Source organism: Miscanthus floridulus, chromosome 11 (genome assembly GCF_019320115.1).
Source record: "Miscanthus floridulus cultivar M001 chromosome 11, ASM1932011v1, whole genome shotgun sequence".
NCBI lineage: Eukaryota > Viridiplantae > Streptophyta > Magnoliopsida > Poales > Poaceae > Miscanthus > Miscanthus floridulus.
This window is the reverse complement of record NC_089590.1, coordinates 59,447,744-59,463,193: the sequence shown is the minus strand read 5'-3', so window position 1 is coordinate 59,463,193 and position 15,450 is coordinate 59,447,744.

The following is a 15,450-nucleotide window of genomic DNA, read 5'->3' as shown; positions in this document are numbered from 1 at the left end:
CTGGTTCCTATGTGGGCTCCTCAATGAGTGGGGTCTGGAGCTACAACACCTTAATCCAATAGGGGTGCTGCACATCGCCGGCTTCGTCACCGTCTATGAGGCTTTCCTCGAGATGGAGCCACACATGGATTTCTTCTGGCGGCTGTTCTCTAGGAGAGCCTTGATGGTGGGGAATCTAACCGAGATCGCGCTAGTGGGGGGTTTCACCTTGCAGAGGAAACCGAGCGCGGGAGGCTCGTATCCCATGTACGTCCCCTATGACTCCAACCAGGGGTGGCATGAGGAGTGGTTTTACATCAGGAATCTAGTGGAGGCGCCATTCCCGGTGTTCACCAGTGAGAGGCTAGAGAAGCAGGAAAGTTGGTCGTGGGGTTGCGCCCGAAAGGAGAGGAAGAAGGTGGAGGTCATCGAGGAGGAGCTCTGGAAGCTTGTGTGATGTGGTCTTGATGGGGTGCGGGTGTTCCACACCCTCTACCGCCGCCGGGTTGCTCCGTTGGCGGAGAGGGTGCGGCCGATGTGGAAGTACAGCGGCACGTCGGACCCTGATCGTGTGTCACCGGAGGAGCTGCTGGATGACGAGGTCTGGGGTCGCCTTGGATGGGTGTTGTAGCTAAAGCCCAGAGAGAAGGTTGAGGGGAAGCCCATACCTCTCAACACCTCGGTGGTGTCCAGACTAGTATGCTCCTCTTTCCTTACTTCGTGCTCTTTTCCCCCTTTGCTTTCCTGCTTTTTTTTATCTTGAGTCACCTGTTGCGTAGGAGCTTGATGCTTATAGGTCCCGGCCGCACCTTTCGAAAGGGCTAGAGGGCGCGGCCTAGTAGGCTACCCAAAAGGAGGCGGTAGACGTCATGAAGAAAAAGAGAGCCAAGGTGGCTCATCGGAAGTACAAGAAGGAGAAGGAGGTCGCCCGGCGTGTGAAGGCCGGGGAGAGAAAAAGCGACGTTGAGTCCGAGCTCGAGTCGGAGGATCCCACAGACATGGACAACATGGTTTTCTCTGAGGAGGAGGAAAGTCGGGAGGTCATTGTGACCTTGGCAAAGCATTGCAACCCTGCGGCAACGTCCGCTGGTGATGAGCAGGAGGCCGCGCGGCGCGCGGTGGTTCCCACGCCAAGGAAGTGTGCGGCGAGCGTGGACACCATCGGCGAATGGGAGGTAAAGTGGATGCGATCACCATGCCCTCTGGCGGTGTCACCGATCCCGTTGCCGCATGTGGTAGACGCGGTCGAGCAAGCCATGCGGTCCGAGGAGTGGACTGGCACTTGTGCATCGCTAGGACCGGTGCCAACATGTGACTCGTAGCCAGGGGAGGCCCCGCCTACCACGGACATGGTCGAGCAAGCCAGGCGGTCCAAGGAGCAGACTGGCACCTGTGTGTCATGTGACTTGTAGCCGAAGGTTGCCCCGCCCGCTGCTCCGGTCAGGGAGTCCCGAGCCAAGGGTCACGATGACCCGTAGGTCGGGCAGGAGCCGGTTGGGATGACTCCGCCCCTGACTGAAGTGAGGGGGCATGGGTTGTAGCCTAGGAGCGGTCCTTGCCCTGTAGGCCCATCGACATCAGGTCTCACCTTTAGAGTCATGCCGCTCACCTCCCGGTACGTTTTTCTTTGTTTCTTTTCAACTTTCGCTATCGAGCCTTTTTGGAGTGTGACTTACCCACACTTTTTATTAGTGGCCGGGAGATATCGGGGTTGAGCATCGCCCCAACTCCTGTGCGGGAGACTTGGAGGCCCACCCTGTAGCGTGTTGCGGCGAGCGATGGGGGGAACAGGGTGGTGGCGGTGAACCCTTCCCTTCTGGGGTGGTGCCCCTTGGGTCGGCTACTAGTACGGTGGTAGCGGCGGCATCAGCGTTGGTGGCGATCCCGGTGCTGATGGTGGGGGTTGCGTCAGAAGTAAACCTCGCGGCCCCTCCTCCATTGGCTATGGCGGAAGAGGAGAGGGAGACCGAGCTCCCTACTTTGCTGGGTGGACGGCTGCACAGCTCACCCTCGTGGTCGGAGCCAAAGGCGCCGAGGGAAAACGCGGCCGGGATGGAGTCAGAACGCCCGGTGGTGGTCCATGTAACTGAGGTGGTGGACATCCCATCTGATGACGAGGCGGATGACATGGTGGAGCTGCCGATGTCGTTGCAGGAGCTGGCGGTGGTCCAGTTGGAGGCTGGGCCCTCCAGCGGGCTGCTAGAGGGTGACCTGGAGTGGCCCTGCCCTGAGGACCTGATGAAGGTGTGGTTCATCCTTTAGGATTCCTAGGAGTGTTAGATCTTGGACATCCTTGGGGAGCTAGGGCACACCACGGTGTCCAAACTCGCCAACCTGTCCGTGAAGCTTGGAGACACCTAGGAGCGGGTTAAGTCCACTCAGCAGTTAGTCAAGGTCGACCTGTAGCTTGCCACGGAGGTGAGTTTCCTATACTTGTCCTTGACCTCTGAATCTTTTGTTGGTTGTTTTAGCATGCTTGCTTTTTGTAGAGTCTAAAGGGGATGTCGTCCCGCAAGTCCTGCTTTCTCCGATTGGAGCACACCCGGATGGCTGAGCTTGAGCATCAGCTAGAGTCTACTCACCACGAGTCATAGGACCAAATGGCCAAGGCGACCGTGGCGTGGGTGGAGGGGCAGCGTGTAGCAGAGCGGGCAACTGCTGCCGGGCAAGGGCTCGAGGCGGTGAAGGCCCGCCAGGCAGAGACCGAGGTGGGGTTGCGGACATCCCTGGCGAACATCGAGGTGGCACTCTAGAAGTCCCTAGAGACCCTTGAGTTGGAGCGGAGCACCTTGGCGTTGGAGCAGAACGCCCTGGAGTTGGCGCGGAAAGCCCTGGAGTTGGAGCGGAAGGCCCGGTCAGAAGTAGACCGGGAAGTGCTCGCACTTCTGGGCTAGGTGATGGGGACAGAGGAGGCGAGCGCCCAGCTACATGAGCAAGTGGCTCGACAGGCAGAGGATCTCTCCACCCTTGAGAACTTCCGTGTCGGTATGTACCTTTTCTGTTTTTCATTGTGTTGGTTTCTTCCTTCAGCCTATTTCTGAGCTTGTTGCCCTTCTTTCAGAGTTGGGTGGAAAGGTGAGGTTGCTAGAGCAGAACCTAGAGACGGTCAAGGCAACTTTCAGCTAGAATGCAGAGGAGCTAGCCAAGTCCCATGAAGAGCGACGTGCGCTTGAGGGGGAACTTGACAAGATCCACAACGTTGCCTAGCTAGTCGTCTCGAAGATCTTCGGGTTGGTGCCAAGCACTAGCGCGCCCGCCGTCCAGCTGGCGGAGGTCCCAGATGTGGTCTGGGACCTCATCACAAGTGGGTTGTTCTATGGAGCATCGGGGGTGTTGACTTCGGTGGCGACGCACCATCCAAACCTAGATTTCGCCACTATCTGCAGTGGGTACACTGATGGCTTGAGCACGGAGGACATCCAATCGATCGGGGAGAGCTTGCTGCCGCACGCAAGGTCGGTGGCAGAGCAAGTCTCTGCTCACTAGGTGATGGACGTCCGCCATGAAGACATGGCCAGAAGCGTGCCCCGGGAGGATGTTGCCCAGCCTACGGATGGCACAAAGGCTGGGTCAAAGGTGGACATCACCCCGGCTTTAACCGAGCCGAATGTGGTCCCACCTAGGAGTGAGCAGCCTGTGCCTTCACCGGCTGTACCAACAGCAGATGCCACCAATCTGGCCCAATAGCTTGTAAAGTATGAGTAGTTTAGTAAGCGTAAAAAGTTTAAATTCGTGGGGGAGCCCCTGTGTAAACGTTCCTATGTACTTAATGACTACAGTTGGTTTCGTTTTCTATAATGGAGTCACTCCATTTGGGGAAGCTTGTTTCCTTTTGTTCCTTAGTTTTTCCTTAGCATAATTTTGTTTTTTATTCTTTCTTTCTCGTACCTGCATGTTTGTCCCGTAGGCTACAACCTTGGGAGCCCAAGGCGTGGCCCATGAGGCTCAGCTGCTCGTAACCATAGGGAAAGGCGGGGTGCGATCTGTCGGAATGTTTTAAATCAAAGCTATGTAAGGCAAATTAAAGGAACAAACTACCCTTTTGGTCGGGTAGGAAGGAATTTCACCATATGATAGTAAACAAAACATAGAGGTAGTAGTGTACCCTAGTGGAGCCCATGAGCGCCCCAGGCCAAAAAGTGTTTAGGTCGGGGTGCTTTTATAGGAGCATACGCTACGTAAATAATGGTAAGACTGAAACTTAGGGGGAAGAAAAATGGCATAGCTGTTCCAAGCATTCGGAGAGAATGTCGTCGTTGTTGTCCTTCAGTCGCTAGGCATCCAGTCAGATCACTTCAACCTTCAGTCGTCCGGATCCTTGCCCACTACGCCCCCTTTCTCGGTCGCTACTTCTTCCCCTTTCTCTTTCTTTGGCTTGCTAGCCTGCCGCAGAAGGCACTTGAGGAGCTGGCAGTCCTTGTAGAGGTGTTTGATGGGGTAGTCATGGTTGGTGCATGGGCTCTCCATGAGCTCGTGGAAGTGGCCCGGAGGGTCCTGCTGGGGCTGCGTGCATGCGTGATCAGCCGTGGCATCCAACGCAGAGTTGGCCGGTCAGCAATGATCCTTTCTGTTCTTTTTTCCCTCTACGTGGAGGGGCCCTCGTCCTGATCCTGGCGCTTGGCCTTACCTTTGCCCCAACCTCCATTGGAGCGCGGCGGGAGCGGCGCTCGCTGGAGGTTTTGGACAAAGGTCCGCGGTCCCGAGCCATCAGGGCTGGGACTCCGGTCGGTGCTGTGTGTGTCTTGGTTCGGCCCAAGACACGCATAGACAGGTGGTCGGTACGGAGCGGTCATCAAGTCAAGGCGAGGTGCCAATGCGGCCTCCTGTGTCGCGCTCGACGGCCGTCGTGGTGATCGGGTGGAGCGACCCATCTGCTGCGTCCCCATTCCCCTAGTGGGGAGTGAGGTCACGAGTTGGTGTCGTGATATGGAGCTCTCCGCTTGTTGCACGGTGGCGGTCTCCACTAGTGCCTGGAGGTTCCGATGGATCGCCTATTCATGAGGGTCATTCGGCTCAGATAGGCCGCACAGAAGCATTGCTATGGCGGCGATGTTCTGACTGGCCCGAGCAAACTGTGGGGGATTGGTCCCCCTGTCCATGGTGTTGCGCTGGACCTGACGGGCGCGACCCCGGGCACCGCTCGTCGGTCTATGCACACAGGGCGCAGTGTGGTGCGCCGAGCGCGTTGGCGCAATTGGTGGCTGATGCATCCATTGTTGTCATAGTGCCTCGCCGTGCTCCCGTGTGAGCTCGGGGGTCTCCGCATGAGAGTCCGGTGAGGTGTGAGTCTGTTAGGACTTTGCTTCTACCGGTGGGTGTCCCAGAGCGTCCGCTATGGCGCACTCCCAGGACGGACGGTGGTTAGGCGCCATGTCGCCAATGCTGGAGCCATCACTCTCGCCATCATCATCCATGAGGTCGAGGAAATAGGTGGGTGCATAGCTCGCCATTCCCATGAATTCGGATGCGAGAGGGGGCAGCGCTGGCATCCTTCGAAGCCCCCGGGTGTATGCGTCCATGGAAGACGCGAGGCCATAGGGGAACCGGTCGTATGGCGGTCGCGTCGGGGACAACGGGGTTCCTCTGGGTAATCGGCGGAAGATAGAGAATAGTAAGTAAATAACAGCATGTACATTTCTCACAACGGGGTTTGAGCAGAGAGTTTGCTCGGAATGAAGCGCAGATGCCGTGTCGTCGAAGTCGTGCATCCCAGAGTCGATGGAGGGCGCCCCTCCAATAGGTGTCGGGACGTGAGCCTCCTTGCACAGGTGTAGTACGCTGATCCGGTCGGCGACTAAGTCCAGGCTTTCGAAGAGGAAGGCCTGGGATGGCTCAAAGACGGGTGGAACCCGCATCCCAAACGGTGGGGGAGCAGGAAACTCGAGGGTGGCGGAAAAGTGGGCCATCCGATGACCAAAAAGTGTTGAACGTACAGCGTCTTCCCCACGGACGGTGCCAACTATCGGTGCAGAAAGTGACCAACACGTAAATATTTATAGTTTTGTTGTACGTTGTGATCAGAGGTGGTCTAGCACTCAATGACACAGGGTTTATACTAGTTCAGACAACGTGCCCTACGTCCAGTTTGAGTCAGTCGATGACTTTATTCCTGAGCCCCGGTGCTCGAAGTCTGCAGTGGGGTTACAAACGAGAGAGAGAAAGATGGGGTGTACAAGAGGTCCGGTCAGCTCCGGTCGAAAGGGTCGAGAGCGACAGGAGCTCCGCTATGAGCTAAGTGTTCAAGCGTGTGCTTGAGGTCCGAACCTGGCGGTTCTGCGGTTATGAGCTAGTGAACTTGATCGATTTGGATTAACTAAAAGGACTGAGCTTGAATCAACTTGTGTCTATTGGGAGAGAGCGCATCCCCTTTTATAGATAAAAGGGATGGCCTTACAAGTGAGAGAGAGAGAGTACGAATGCTTGTAAGCCTTGTTGCCCACGCTGACGGGTACAGGATGATGGTAGGCGCCCACAACACTGTTGGATGTCAGATGCACATGGGAGGTTCCGTCGTCCTTGTTTGGGTATGGCAGATATTGGTACCTGCATATACTGTTGATGCCCAGAGGCATGTGAGGAGTTTCACCATGTGCACTCAGTACGGTAAATCCTGGCGCCCACAACACTGTTGATGCCCAGAGGCATGTGGGGGGAACCTTACCGTATGGGAGTTTAATGGCGCCCACAATACTGTAGGGAAAATGTAGGCGCCTACAACACTGTTTGTGTCCGGGCAGTTGCAGAGCACTGTTTCATGCAGGGTACGGTCCCTGGTACCGTGGTTTGACTTGTGCGCCTTGCCTTGCTTTTCTCGCACGTCTCCTGGTCCCTACCGAGCGGGCGTCCCCGGTCGGTTGATCCCAGTCGGCTCTGATCGTGCTAGTTGGAGAAGAGCGGTGAGCATGGGTCGGGCGTATCCCCGGTCGGAGAGTGCGGGGTCGGAGTCGGAAGCGGTGCTTTTGGCCAGGCCTTCCGGTCAAAGAGGTCATCCGAAGGCGGGCTGGCGACCGAATCGAGCGCTCCGGTCGGAGAGGTGGGCCGGAGTCGGAAAACGGGCGCTGTTCCTCCTCGGCCTGACCTTCCGGTCGGAGATTGGATCACTCCTCCGGCCTGTCGCTCAGGTATTTGGGCCATCCCATGAGTTGAGTGTTGTCTGCTTGGGCCGAGCTTTTGTGGGGAAGCTGGTCAACGAGGGACCTCGGATTTAGGAATCCGACACATAGTGTATATCAAAAGCTATGAATCTAAAAATAACAAAATGTCTTATAATTTGGAATGTAGGGAGTAGAAAATAGTATCGACATTTGTATCTTTAAATAGATCTGTTATACAAATATATTCCAGGGTTAATTTAGTGCATCATAAATGTTAGCATTTTTTTTATATATTTGGTTAAAATTTGAAATTGTTGGATTTCTCCGAGCGTGAGATTGGGATTGGGGGTTGGGGGTGGATGGAATGGACTTTTTTTTATACTTGATCACATGATTTCTTGATCGCTTATACTAGAGAAATAAATTAGCTTGCGACAACTTGATCTTGCGGTACTTTTGCATGGAACAGGAATAAAGCAAGCCACTGGAGTCCTGATCGATGAAGCAGTTCAAGAAAGGTTGCGACAGCTTACCGTAGAGGAAGAGCGTTGCCCTGATGCCTCCGTGCCTCCTCTCATCCACCGCATTCCCTCTCCAGTCCACATATACTTCTTCACCGTCCATGCAGCAGCTAGATCTATCAGTTCTGTTCTGTGCAGGCAATGCTCTATCACGCCGAGAGTGCACAGAGAGATGCTCCTCCAAAAACTCCAGACCCCATAGGGCCGCCTCAGAAGTATATATATACACATACACACACATACGTATGAGCGGTGTTATTGGAGGCCTATTAATTAAATAAGGCTTCTCTCGAAATTGCTCTAGTTTCTTTCTAAAAAAATATTGTGCACGAATTAAGGGAGGCGCTCGAGCTGGCTCCTGATCACGTATATGTGGTCAACTAGTCACCATGTGCTCTTGAGTCCTGGACGCCGCGCATCGAACCTCAAGATGGCTCGTCACCTTAGAGTGTTCGACTGTCATTATAAGTCGGTTTATAAGTTAAGATATAGTATTTATCATACAAATCAGCACAAGCGGCTTTACGAGCAGCCGTAAAACTGCTTGTGCTGATCTCCAAGTCCAACCGTGGTTGTGGTTGGCTCACCGATCTCGTTACCACTAACTTTTCAAGTAATAAACTTGTACAATCTCCATGTGACTGGTTGTGCGCGGTTGGGTTAGTATCTCGGCTCCTTGCTCTTTTTAATAAGAGTTAATATTTGGTACTCCCTCCGTTCTAAATTATAATTCGTTCGACTTTTTTTTTGACTCCGAGTTTGATCACTCGTCTTATTCAAATAATTTATGCAAACATAGTCAAATTTAAGTCGTTCTTGAAGAACTTTTGTTAATAAAGCAAGCAACAACAAAAGAAGTGATATTTTGCATAAATTTTTGAATAAGACGAGTGGTCAAACTTAGGATAAAAAAGTTAAATGAACTATAATTTAGAACGGATTTAGTATTTAATTAAGCAGGATCGATAGAACTAAGGGACGTACGATTAATTAATAAAGTATTGAGGTGATGTGCTGCACGTTTGGTTTGAAGAGCCTTACACCCCAGGATTATTGGTTGGTGGAACCACACTAACCTTTTGGTGCACAATCCTCGATTTATTAGCCGTGGCCATGGGTTTTGCCACTGTTTCATTTGATGAAGCATTTGACTCCATAATTTGCACGGTGTATCAAGCAACACCGAACCTGATTTTCTGTCACGTCAGAAGATCACAAAGATTATATCATTTTCTTCTTCTAACAGAAATTAAACATCAGGTTCCAGCATCCGCACAACTGTGGTGAAAAGTGGATTTCGCTGCTAATCTAACTCGAAGTGGCATCCATGTCAGCGGTCATCAGGTCCAATGTGGCAGGTGGGAGCCGAAGGAAGGCCCACGCTCGTCGAGGAGATCATGCAAGGAATCATCGTCCGTGACTCTGAAGTTAACCTGATGTCCCCATCGCTGCCGGGCGTCTCGGACTCTCGGTCTATCAACGCTCAACGGTGTAGTTGGAACTATTAGGCCAGTTGGTTTTCCTAAAGGGAATGTCTAGCGCCCAGATCGTCCGGCGCGCCGAGCGCATACGGACGCCCGCTCAGTCCACCTGCATCTACCTTTGTCCCCGCCTCACGCGCGGACGAGCACGCCCCCTCGAATGCAGCACCCCGGTCCACCGGCCCCCAGCGCCCCAGTTCGTTAGCCCTTCGGCGCGTCGCGCGCCCCTACCTCGCCCCGCAGCCCGCCGCGTCCATCTTCGCACCGCCCCACGCACGCGACAAGCACGCCCCCCCCCCCCCCGACCGCAGCACCCCCGTCCGTCGGCCCCTGGCTCGCCCCCGGGCTGAAGAACATAAAACACTCGAATAAAACATTTACAACTTGCAACATGGAACAACTTGCTGCAACATAAGATTAAAACAGCTGAAACATTTGGAATATATTGTTGCAATATTTGTGTGAAGCATATGAAACATCCAGATCAGAACGCTTACAACATACGTCTAGAAATATGTGAAATATTTTGAACAAATGCTTGCAACATGCTTGTGGAACACTTGCAACATATGCAACATGTGCAATAAAACGCTCGAATAAAGCACTTGTAACTTGCAACATGGAACAACTTGCTACAATATAAGACTGAAATAGCCGAAACATTTGGAACATATTATTGCAACATTTGTGTGAAGCATACGAAACATCCGGATCAGAACGATTGCAATATACGTCTAGAAATAGGTGAAACATTTTGAACAAATGCTTGCCCCTAAAACACTTGCAACATATACAACATGCACAACACCCCCCGATCTACTTTTGCAACATCAAAATAAAGCAATTGTAACATACTTCTGAAACGTCCGAAACATTTGAAACATGCGTTTGCAACATACGGGTCCTCCCTGTTGTGATGTCTTCGGCCGACCATGGGAGACGATGTCTTGGTCGTCGACGACCTTCTCCCTGTGGCGCCGAAGTGGTGGTGGAGGTGCACGCCATGGCTGCGCGATAGTTGGGTGCGCATTGGCCGCACGGCGGTGGATGGTCGCGCAGAGGCGGAGTGGGGCGCGCGGAGACAGAGTGGATGGCTAGCCAGAGACGGAGTGAATGGCCGCGCAGAGACGGTGTCAGAGACCAATACCAGGGTACTCGAAGAGGAGGAGCTAATAACCATCAACATTGATTCATCTGAGCAGTCAAGAGAGCAACTCCGCCTCGCCCGGCACTAAGGCCGCGGGCTCCGTCTCGCCCGACCCCTGAGAATGGCTCCGCCTCGCCCGACACCGAGGCCGCAGCAACGAACTAGACGTAGGAACATTCTGCCCGAACTAGTATAAACCTCGTATCCTCTTAGCATACCATCCAAGCTAGACGCGCAATATTAGAAATTTATTTGTTGGTGACAACTCAAAACACCGACAGTTGGTGTGCCAGGTGGGGCCCTTTTGCGCGTCTCGCATCCACACTAGGCCTTGGATGGCTAATCACAATCTCAGCTGGGTCTCGGGCGCACACGTGCGCTTCGGAGACCTAGACTTCATCGTCACGACAGAGAGAGAGAGAGTTGACGATGGCTTCTGTCGTCGTCTGACCTCTTCACTCCGCCAGCCTCGACATGATCATCGAGGCGCTTGAGGAGCTGTAGCTGCACGCACCGGAGGCCCGCGCCCCCCGGGAGCAACTAGCTCCTCGACTTCAACTACGGGAGGTTGAAGCACCAGCTCGGTGCCTTCCTGGGACCCCGACCATCCCAGGAAGACCTGCGCCACCTCACCTTCTCGTTCACCAATGTCATGGCGTAGCTTGCCGAAGGGGAGCCGCTCTCTCTGGAATACCTCATCCGGAGCGCCCCGACAGCGCTCTCGTTTAGTCTCCACAACGCCGTAGAGATCGATGGCCACCTTGTGGCACGACGCATGCCTCTGTCAGCCGTGAATGATGAGTTCGTGGGGATGACCGAATATGTCATGGAGTCTTTCCACGACCTCCTCATGGGAGAATCGGAGTCACCCTCCAACTCTGACTCTAGCAGGGGGAGCCATCACCCCTCTCGCGAGTGTTTCATGATGGGTACCCCCAAGGGACACACCAAAAGCATCCATGAAGAGGAGGCTACCTTGACGAACGACCTCTATGACGAGGTCGAGGGGGAGACAGGGGCCCCACCCCACCTGCAGGTGGAGCAGCAGAAGGCCCGGCACCTAGAGCTCGAGGAAGCACAACTCTAGCTCAAGCAGGAACACGCGGAGCTCGATTGGGAGATCGAGCACCACGGAGACGGTGGGCGCGCACGCGCCATGGCCCACGACGTGAACCGGAGGATCATTGTGGATGATGAAGCCCTCCCATAATTCGCCTGGGTGAGCTAGAACATCACTGCTACGGCGGCCTTGCTCCGTTGGCTTCCGAGGCCCACGGCGCTCGAGGATCGTCGGGCCCACCGTGAGATTCGCACGCTGCTCGAGCGTACGGCGGCGCAGCAGGCCAAGAGCTTGCTATATTAGCGACGTGAGCTCAACACCAGCCAATGCATGCCCATAGAGCGACCCAACAAGGATGCATCAGTCCACCTAGCGCCACAAGGTGATAGGCAGCGCACCGTGGTCCTGGTGCATGAGCGTCTCGACCGCAACCGTGACGCACGCGACACCCTCGACGCCCATAGATGTACCCACGACTATCTGAGAGAGGGAGCTAGCCGTGGCTATCACTCTTGCCATGGCGGACGCTATGACAGTAGGGAGGACCGATGCCCGAGCCCTAGCCTACCGGGGCCTTAGGCCTTTGGATGACACATCCTCAACGCCGCCTTCCCGCCAAGGTATCAACCACCAACCAACATTTCGAAATACTCTAAGGAAATGAATCTCGGACTATGGCTCGAGGATTATCGGCTTGCCTGCCAAACCGGTGGAGCGGATAATGACGATTTCTTTATCCACAACCTTCCATTGTTCCTGGCCGATTCGGCACGAACATGGTTGGAACACCTTCCGCCCAACAGAATCCAAAGTTAGGCGGATCTAAAAGAGATCTTTGTGGGGAACTTCCAGGGCATGTACAAGCACCCTAGAAACCCATGGGATCTCAAGAACTATTGACATAAGGCCTAAGAAACCCTTTGTGGGTACATCCGGTGCTTCTCCCGGCAGTACAACGAGCTACCTAACGTCGCCGACACCGACATTATTGGAGCTTTCCTGTCTAGGACCACCTGTGAGTCCCTAGTTCATAAGCTAGGACGTAAGGGCCCATGAACCACCAAGGAGCTCCTCAACATCACCACTAGCCATGCCTCGGGCGAGGAGGTGGTCGGAGCGATCTTCGAATGCCTAAAAGGCAAGGTGAAGCAGAACGAGGATGCCGACGAAGGCATCTCCAACCGTCCCATTAAGAAGAAGAATAAGCAGCAGCGTGAGGGCTCGCTCGTGGCCACCACTGATCGCAAGGGGGCTCGGAAGCTTGCAGAGGGTACTCCGGACCACTTCAAGAAGCTATTCAAAGGGCCATGCCCGAACCATTCCTTCCCCATCAAGCATCTATACAAGGACTATGGCCTTATGAAGCAGTTCTTGTCTAGAGGCTTCAATAGGGGGGAGCATGGGAAGGACCCCAGGGCAACCATGGATGACGTCGAGGGGACAGACGGTGGCTTTCCGACGCCGGATGGCTGCCTCAAGATCTTCGGAGGGTCGGCGGCCTATGACTCCAAGTGTCGCAAGAAGCTCGCGCGCCGTGAGGTCTATACGGCCGAGCCAACCGCGCCTACCTTCCTCTGGTGGTCGGAGTCTGCCATAACCTTTGATCAGACCGACCACCAAAAGGGCGTCCTACAACCAAGGAGGTATCCGCTCATGGTTGACCTGATCATTGGCATGAAGCGGTTCTCCAAGGTACTGATGGATGGTGGCAGCGGCCACAACATCATGTACGCTGAGATGCTCGATGCCATGGGCATCAGCCAATCCCACATCCGACCAACCAAAGCGCCTTTCCATGGCATCATGCCTAGAAAGCAGGCCGTGTCACTCAGATAGATCGATCTGCCCGTCACCTTCAGGGATCCGTCCAATTATAGGACGGAGACCCTCACCTTCGAGGTGGTGGGGTTCCATGGAACCTACCACGCCATCCTAGGACGTCCATGCTATGCAAAGTTTATGGTTGTCCCCAACAATACCTACCTAAAGCTGAAGATGTCAGACCCAAGCGAGGTCATGACCATCAGCACCTCATTTTAGCGCGCCTACGAGTGCGAGGTCGAATGCTACGATCATGCCACGACAATCATCGCCTCTAAGGAACTTGCGACCATCAGGAAGGAGGTCGTTGAAGAAACACCCAACCACCAGAGGTCGGCCGAGTCTTTTGAGCCGGTGGAGGGCGCTAAGAAGGTCCTCATAGACCCTAGCGACTCTAAAAGCAAAGTGGTGCACATTGGCACCTCACTTTCTTCCAAATAGGAAAGCACGCTCGTCGACTTCCTCCGCGCCAATAAAGACATCTTTGCGTAGAAACCCTCGGACATGCCAGACATTCCGAGAGAAGTTGCTGAGCATACCATGAAGATCAAGCCAGGCTCCAAGCTGATGAAACAGCACCTGCGTTGCTTCGATGAGGGCAAACACAGAGCCATCAGTGAGGAGATCGCAAAGCTTTTGGTGGTTGGTTTCATCAAGGAAGTGTACCACCTCGAGTGGTTAGCCAATCCCGTTCTTGTATGAAAGAAGAGTGGGAAATAGAGAATGTGTGTTGACTACATGGGTCTCAACAAAGCATGTCCGAAGGGTCCATTTCCTTTGCCACGCATAGACCAAGTAGTCGACTCTACCTCAGGGTGCGAAACTCTTTGCTTCCTTGATGCGTACTCCGGGTACCATCAAATCACGATGAAAGAGTCCGACCAGCTCGCGACATCTTTCATCACCCCCTTCGGATTGTTCTACTACATCACAATGTCGTTTGGTCTGAAGAACACTGGGGCTACGTACCATCGTTGTATGATCAAGTGTTTTGGAGACCTCACATCGGGCGAACCATTGAGGCCTACGTAGATGACATCGTGGTCAAGTCTAAACGGGCTGACTAGGGCATAGCCGACCTTGAGCAGACCTTTACCAAACTTAGAGCAAACGGCATTAAGCTTGTAGGGGACCGTGACGCCTAAGAGGGGGGGGGTGAATTAGACAACTTAAAATTCTACTTCTAAACTATGGCCTCTTTTTGTACCCTTAGCAAAACCTATGCAATAGATAAACTATCTAGATATGCAACTACGATTTGGCTAATATGTTGCTATCTCTACCACAAAAGGAGTAATGTAATCAATGTAAATGTAAAAGCTAAAGAGCAAGGTAGAGATATTCAAACTCCCATCGACGACTCTAGTATTTTTACCGAGGTATTGAAAAGCGCACAAGCTTCCCCCTAGCCCTTGTTGGAGCCCCTCGCAAGGAATCCATCGTAAGGGCCAAGCTCCTAGTCGAGTAACTCTGTGGATAGCCTCGGGCCTTCCCCACGCGCAAGTGGGTCTCCGATGTGCCTTCCGGCAAGACTCTCCCGGATGCTCCCCGTCGTCTTCACTATCAAGCTTCTAGCCAAAACGCTATGGACCTTGTTCTCTCCGATACACGGTGGCAGCTACACCACAAACGCGGTTGGTGTGATCTCGCAAGACTACAAGCCCCTCTGATGTACAACAATGGTGCGCGCAAGCACCGAGTGGTAAGAGGTATGCAATGTAACACCCTCGGTGTTACATTGTACTGCTTTGTTAAAACATCGCATGAGCATCACATTTATGTGCATATGTGTATAACATGAATTATAAATCAATGTTCAGCATTTGAAACATTTATATGAAACAAGAAAATGGATGTTACGTTTTGTGTCAAATAACACTGTTTAGTATTCTAATCAAATTTTGTCGAAACAAAAATATTATAAAACGTTCTGCGAATGGTGATAAAACATGTGCGGCCGAGGACAAGGATAGCTAGCTAGTACATCCTGTAGGTCAGATTTGGGATTCGACGCAAAACCGTTCGGATTGATGTCGTTTTGCGTAGGTTTACAAATGGGTCGACGAAGCTGCTTTTGGCAATGTTTGTAGAGCGATCGGTTTAGGAAATAGCACGACATCTTGACTTCGGTGGATAGCTTGATGTACCCTCTTGCGCATCGAACAATTAGTTTAGCGTTTGGAGCGTTGCATACGAGTTTTCTAGCTGCTTTAAAAAGCATGCACGACACCTGGGTTAACTCTGGGCGTGGTCACCGCTTGGCCTGGCACGCTGCTGGCTTGCCAGCGTGCACTGCCGCATAGGCCGTGCCCCACTGACGCGCCGGCTGTGTCCCGCTGCTACGCCT